The sequence below is a fragment of the Sinocyclocheilus grahami genome, unplaced genomic scaffold (genome assembly GCF_001515645.1).
Source record: "Sinocyclocheilus grahami isolate Dianchi unplaced genomic scaffold, SAMN03320097.WGS_v1.1 scaffold515.1, whole genome shotgun sequence".
In the NCBI taxonomy this organism is placed as follows: Eukaryota; Metazoa; Chordata; class Actinopteri; order Cypriniformes; family Cyprinidae; genus Sinocyclocheilus; species Sinocyclocheilus grahami.
In genome coordinates, this window is record NW_015505694.1 from 486,885 (window position 1) to 493,127 (window position 6,243).

Below are 6,243 nucleotides of genomic sequence, written 5' to 3' on the forward strand. Positions count from 1 at the left end.
ATTAAAGGTGGGGTATGTATTTTTTCAAAAACGCTTTAGAAAACTGAGTCCGGCAGAGTATCAATACAAACTTGTAGCCAATCAGCAGTAAGGGGCGTGTCTACTCATGATGTGGAGGAGAGAATGCTCAGTGCACTGGACGGACATTAGTTGAGCCGAGCGACGACAGAAAGATAGAGATGGCAGATAAAAAACAAAATAGGAAAACTTCTGCATAACAAAAGAAGGGTTACGATAAGGCAAGTAGTAGGGCTCGTGTAAATATCGGATCAGCTTTCCAGCGATGGAGAGAACTCAAGGAGCGGAAGGCCTGCGATCGGACGCCGAAGTTGCTTTGTTTCTTCTTGATAGGTGAGTAAGATGCGACAGTTGTTGCGCCGCGCCGCAACAGCTAAAGTCTGTCTACACTGGACGCAACAAAGCGACCGTTGAAAATAATTTTAAATTTGTGTCAGTACGTCATAAATAGAACACAGCGGCAGTTTTCTGTCTGGGATTTGTCATGTCACGCCGCACTGCATTCAGTGTACACAGCATCACTAATTATAATGAGTTCTATAGTATTTTGTTGTGCCGCTCGCATCTGGTGTAGACACGGTGTAACATTGGTTTTGCTTTCACAGAACTAATCGTTGCCTGGGTTGCATACGTATGTGTGGGGCGGAGCTATCAAAATGGGGGCGAGTGGGTTAGGGGTTTGTTTTGGTGATTTAAAATATCAACATTGGCTACCAGAAATCACTTACCCCACCTTTAAGAGTATAGGGACAACCCTTTTAGACCATGCACCGGGCGCGCCGAATGTTTTTCCCATCGTTAAACTAGCAAAAGTGGATTTGGACATGCCCTAAGTGCACCTGCGCCGTGCGCTTTAGACCATGCACTTAGATCGTTAAAATAGGGCCCTAGACCAGGTTTTAGTTGGTCAATTGCGCAGTCTATTTCAGTTGCTTCAAAATAGCAACGTGACAACATTGCACCTGAACACACCTCGTTTTCAGACCAGCACACCCATGAGCGCACAAATGGGCACAAATGCATTTGCTATTTAAACAACGTGGCGCAGGATGTGATAATGATAACTGCGTTGAGCTGAAACTAGCAAAAAACACTTGCTTCGCGCCTGGCGGCGCATTGTGCCGGGTGTATGATAGGGCCCTTTGAGTTAAAAGTGAAATTACACAAATGCTTGATTGTCCAGCAGTGGATTTGTATAATGATTCCACTTTAGTTCATAACCCTCTTACATATACTTTAAAAAAATATTACAGAAAATGAAACAGCTAGCCCCGGTCACTCCTATAGCATACTATATTTATGTTCATGATACATAATAGCATGGGTGGCATTCCACTCCCTTAATTAAACTATTAAATCATGGGAAACAAAATGAGTCTATTTTCTGAAGGCATTAGTAAATAGAAAAATGTGATTGTTTTCAGAATAAAGACAGCTACCTATATTTGGACCATGAGCATTTTATCGTTTATTAGACTGATGCAATTCAGTCACAAGAACTGACATAATTTTCTCTGTAATGGCCGTATGTCTATTTGTCTTAGAAATATAGCAATAGTATTTTACGATAAATACACTTAACTCAGGCTCCATCTCAGTGGCTCCATCCTCATGACCTGTTGTACTTACCTTGTCAAGACAGTCAATCAATCATGCTAATGATTCTGAACGTATTTCTGATGCCTGTGGCATGACCTTATGGAAACTGCAGCTGCTTCAGTTTTTCCATTAGGAAAAAATTATCTGTCGTACAGGGTTAATGGATAAGGCCATAAGCTAAATAGATCAATAAATCAGAATTGTCATGGCAACTGACCGGCGGAGCAAATCTCCAGCCGCTAGCGTCTGCGCTCTCGTAACTACCGTGACACCAGAAATATCAATAAACCAAACACTGGGTCGGCGTGGCCCAAGTTTCTGAGCCTGTCTGGAGGTCAGAGCATTAGTCAGGCATTTACTGAAAAGCTGTGATTAGCACTATTGAAGTTAATTTGTTCCTACAATAGTGGGCCGGAGTCAAGGGGTGCCCTTACAGAGGGTCATAATTTATTCAGCGTTCAGAGGAATTACACAGCTCCAGTGTGCTTGTGTTCTCATTTCATGTCGAAAAAAGTGCCGCCTCGCTCTCTGACATTGTCTTATCTGACGAGCACAGTTGTAATCCCCACTTCAACTTCCATCTCCCCCAACCGCCTCCCAAAACTACTTCACCAGCCATGCGTGACATAGGCTAGTGAATAGGAAAGTGGAGAAAAAGATAAAGAGAGAGACAGAGAGACTGATGTGTCCTGGTGGGTGTTGTTACTTGTGTTTACTATCCACCCCTAAAGTAAATGACCTTGTGTCATGTCGCACAGGCTGGGGATGTGCTGTTTGCATGCTTCATGTTCCTGATCTGCAGGTATTGCACTCATTCATTCCCAATGGCTATGCAATTGTATTAGTTTTTTCAATAAAAACAGCACCTCCTGCCAAGACCTCTGTTTGCTTCCTATTATCTTTTTGAAAGATCTCCCCTCAGGATTAGATGATCAAAAGCTGCCCAGCTGTTATGAGATCTTCTGCTTCAACCAAACAACTTTGTTGTACTATCAGTGGATGTGACAAAGTGACCAGCTTGCACAGTGGCAAGACAAATGCTCCATTCCAAAACCTAATTAGTAATATTATTATTAAAAACACTGTGAATGTAACGTGGACGAAGACACTATCACAACTAAAAAGAAGTAGAGGAGAAGAAGTTTAAAGTCCAGGTTAAAACAGTACAAATACTTTTTTTGTAATTTTATTCAATTTTGTTCTCTGAAAAGGGCTTGAAGGTGTAAAATGTTCTTATTTTTTAACCACAACATTTTCTAATGACCCTACAGGATCTGAGGTCCATGCACCATTTTATTCATTCAAAACTAAAAACCTTAGTTATAAAAAAGCTATTACGATAGTTTAGTGTAATTTAAAAACTCCTCATATTTTACAATATTAGTGACATTGTGGCATTCTTACAAAAGATCTATATTTTAAATAAATGCATTTTTTTTTAACTTTAAACTCATGAAAGAATCTTGCAAAAATGTATCACAGTTTCCATAAAGATATTAAGGTGCACAACTGTTGTCAACACTGACAATAATAAGAAATGTTTCTTGAGGACTAAATAAGCATATTAGAATGATTTCTGAAAGATCGAGTGACACTAAGGAATGTAATGGCTGTTGAAAATTCAGCTTTGCTGTCACAGGAATAAATGACATTTTAAAATGTATTAAAATAGAAAACAGTTATTCAAAATTGTCACAGTATTTAACAATTATTTTTTTACTGTATTTTTGATCAAATAAATGCAGCCTTGGTTTAGTGTAATTAAAAACTCCTCATATTTTACAATATTAGTGTGTACTGCTTATGAGAGAATCAAACTATCCCCATACACAATTCTATTTGTGCAGAGCAGAGACTTGCTGCTATGTAGAACGTTCCATATCGGTCACTTATGTGGTTCAGTGGTGGTATTGAGACAGCCTTAGAAGACAGTTTCTAATATAATGAGTTGCCTTTCATTGCATTTTGGAACAGTGCAATTTATAGATTTCTTTAAACATTGATCTGTCAGTCGTTCCGTCTCTCCTTCCACTAATTCGTTGGACGCTAACCTGTTTTGCCATCTCTGAATTAGTAACAACATAAAGACTCCTTTAAGTGCTTTTAATTGCGCTGAAAGTAATAGCTCACTGTTGCAACCTCCAGTAGAGCTTTTCCAACAGGGCTTCAATCTGTCAGACCACGAGCAGGATCAGAATCCCACAGGCCCTTCATTTAAATGAGGCGCTGTGGCCCAACCGTATTAGTTACACTTCATGTTGTGCTTCTCTTGCTGAGGTGCTGTATGGGAGCTGGCAGTGGAAAGAAATTCATTTCACCATATCCCACTGGTTATGTGCTCAGGCTCAAAATCAGTTTTGCCAGGTTAAGAGTCAAGTACCAAAAACCTAAGGGAATAGTTTATGTTTGGGGACATTTCTGAACAGATGTACTGGTTTCTTTATCACTGCTCAACTTTTAACAAGATCTCTCATCCTTTTAAACCTTTTCAGAGTTTTCGGATGCCCCACATGCATTACACCTTTCATTTTGTAAAAAGCGAAGGGCATGCACCTTTCTCACACCTCAATGGTAGGAGAAATTGGCCAGGAACAATCATTCACACTGCTGCACAGCAGTCTATCACCTCTGGGCTGTATGTTCATGCTCACATGTAGCTGAACCACTTATGCTGCTGTCCCACAGTTTTGTCGCAAACCCTGGGTTAAATCTGCCCCACCATCTACCGCTGTGCATACTGTTGTATGCTCTCTTTGTTTTCACAGTAGAGCTGCTGAGGTAGACAGACAAATATTTGTGGAAGAGGTGCAAGCACTGTTTTGGTGTGAGCAAAATGGGTGAATAACAATGTTGTATCAGAGTTGCTTGTTGAATCCAGATTAGCAGATTTTTAAAAACCCAAAAAGTGGTTAAAATTAACTTTTTTACATTAGTTATCTTTTTTTGTAATAGAATATAATTATTTAATAAAGAATAAGTGTTTCTAAACACATACCACACACACTTTTTGTTTGCAATACCTTATTTGTTTGCAATAGTATCCAATTAGAAATACATGGCTTACAAATAAATGAAATATTGATTTGTGTTCTTATTTTAAGAAATTAATGTTTTTGACATTGTGGCATTCTTACAAAAGATTTATATTTTAAATAAATGCATTTTTTTTTTTACTTTAAACTCATGAAAGAATCTTGCAAAAATGTATCACAGTTTCCATAAAGATATTAAGGTGCACAACTGTTGTCAACACTGACAATAATAAGAAATGTTTCTTGAGGACTAAATAAGCATATTAGAATGATTTCTGAAAGATCGAGTGACACTAAGGAATGTAATGGCTGTTGAAAATTCAGCTTTGCTGTCACAGGAATAAATGACATTTTAAAATGTATTAAAATAGAAAACAGTTATTCAAAATTGTCACAGTATTTAACAATTATTTTTTTACTGTATTTTTGATCAAATAAATGCAGCCTTGGTGAGTGTAAGAGACTTTTTCCAAAAACATCAAAACATCTTACTAACCCAATATGGTAGTTGATATTAATTGTAAACATTTTTTTTTTTTTTCCCGCCCGCAAGTCACACCACAGGCCCTTCAGAGACACTGAAGCCTTTCTGTGCTCTTGTGTACATGTAACATGTGACATACCGCAACATCTACAACATGTTCATTTGCCAGTCACCCTGTCCCTGGCTGTCTCATCCACTCCTGTCTCACACCTTCACTAGTTGTACCTTTCGTTACATCATCATGACTCCCAGCACTTTTCCAGTAATATCATCTAGAATGACTTCACTCCATCTTCTCTTCATCCCTCACTCTCACTGAGTTCCCATTAGTGCCTTGCTCTCTCAGAGTGGGTGCGCATCGTCAGACTCAGGCTTTGGGATTATGCAAATTGAACTCCAGCCTGTTCACACCTGGGTGCAATGGGGCAGGAAACGGGGAGTGCACTCGCTGCAAAACTTTTCACTTTTTTGTATTCAGACAGAGAGAGGGAGGAAGAAAATCATTTTCCTTTTTTAACAGTTATTGTATGTAGCTTCTTTAAATTGTTGGATGTTTTTCTTTATTTAAAAAGCTATCATATGATTTAAATAGCACTGAGATTCTCTACATCTTTCAAAATCTTGCTTAGTTTGAGCATTAATAAAATATAGAGACAAAACCCTTACTGTGATCTAATGAGTTTTGTGCTGTTGGATATTGTTTATGTGGTTTCTTAGGCACTCCAGGCTATTTTTTTTTCTGCTGAACAAAATGGATCAAACTATATAAATAATATAAAATAAAGGGATATATATATATATATATAAAATCTCTTTATTTTACAAAGAGCTTATTTCAGCAGCTTTCATCTAAACAAATATTGGATAGAATTTATTCATTTGCTGGAATTGGCAGGAGAGGAGCACCATGTTTTTCTTAAAAAAAAAGAAAAAAGACCACATTTCCATAGACTGACTGTTTTCTGTGTTTTTTACATTTTAAATTCACCAGTCAATATTTTGAAATTATAAAAATAAACTAACAAAAACCTTCTCATCTTGTTTAAGCTTCAACTCAAGTTTCCAGATTCAATAGAGAGTTAGTTTACAGTCCAAGCAGAGCATTTTTTT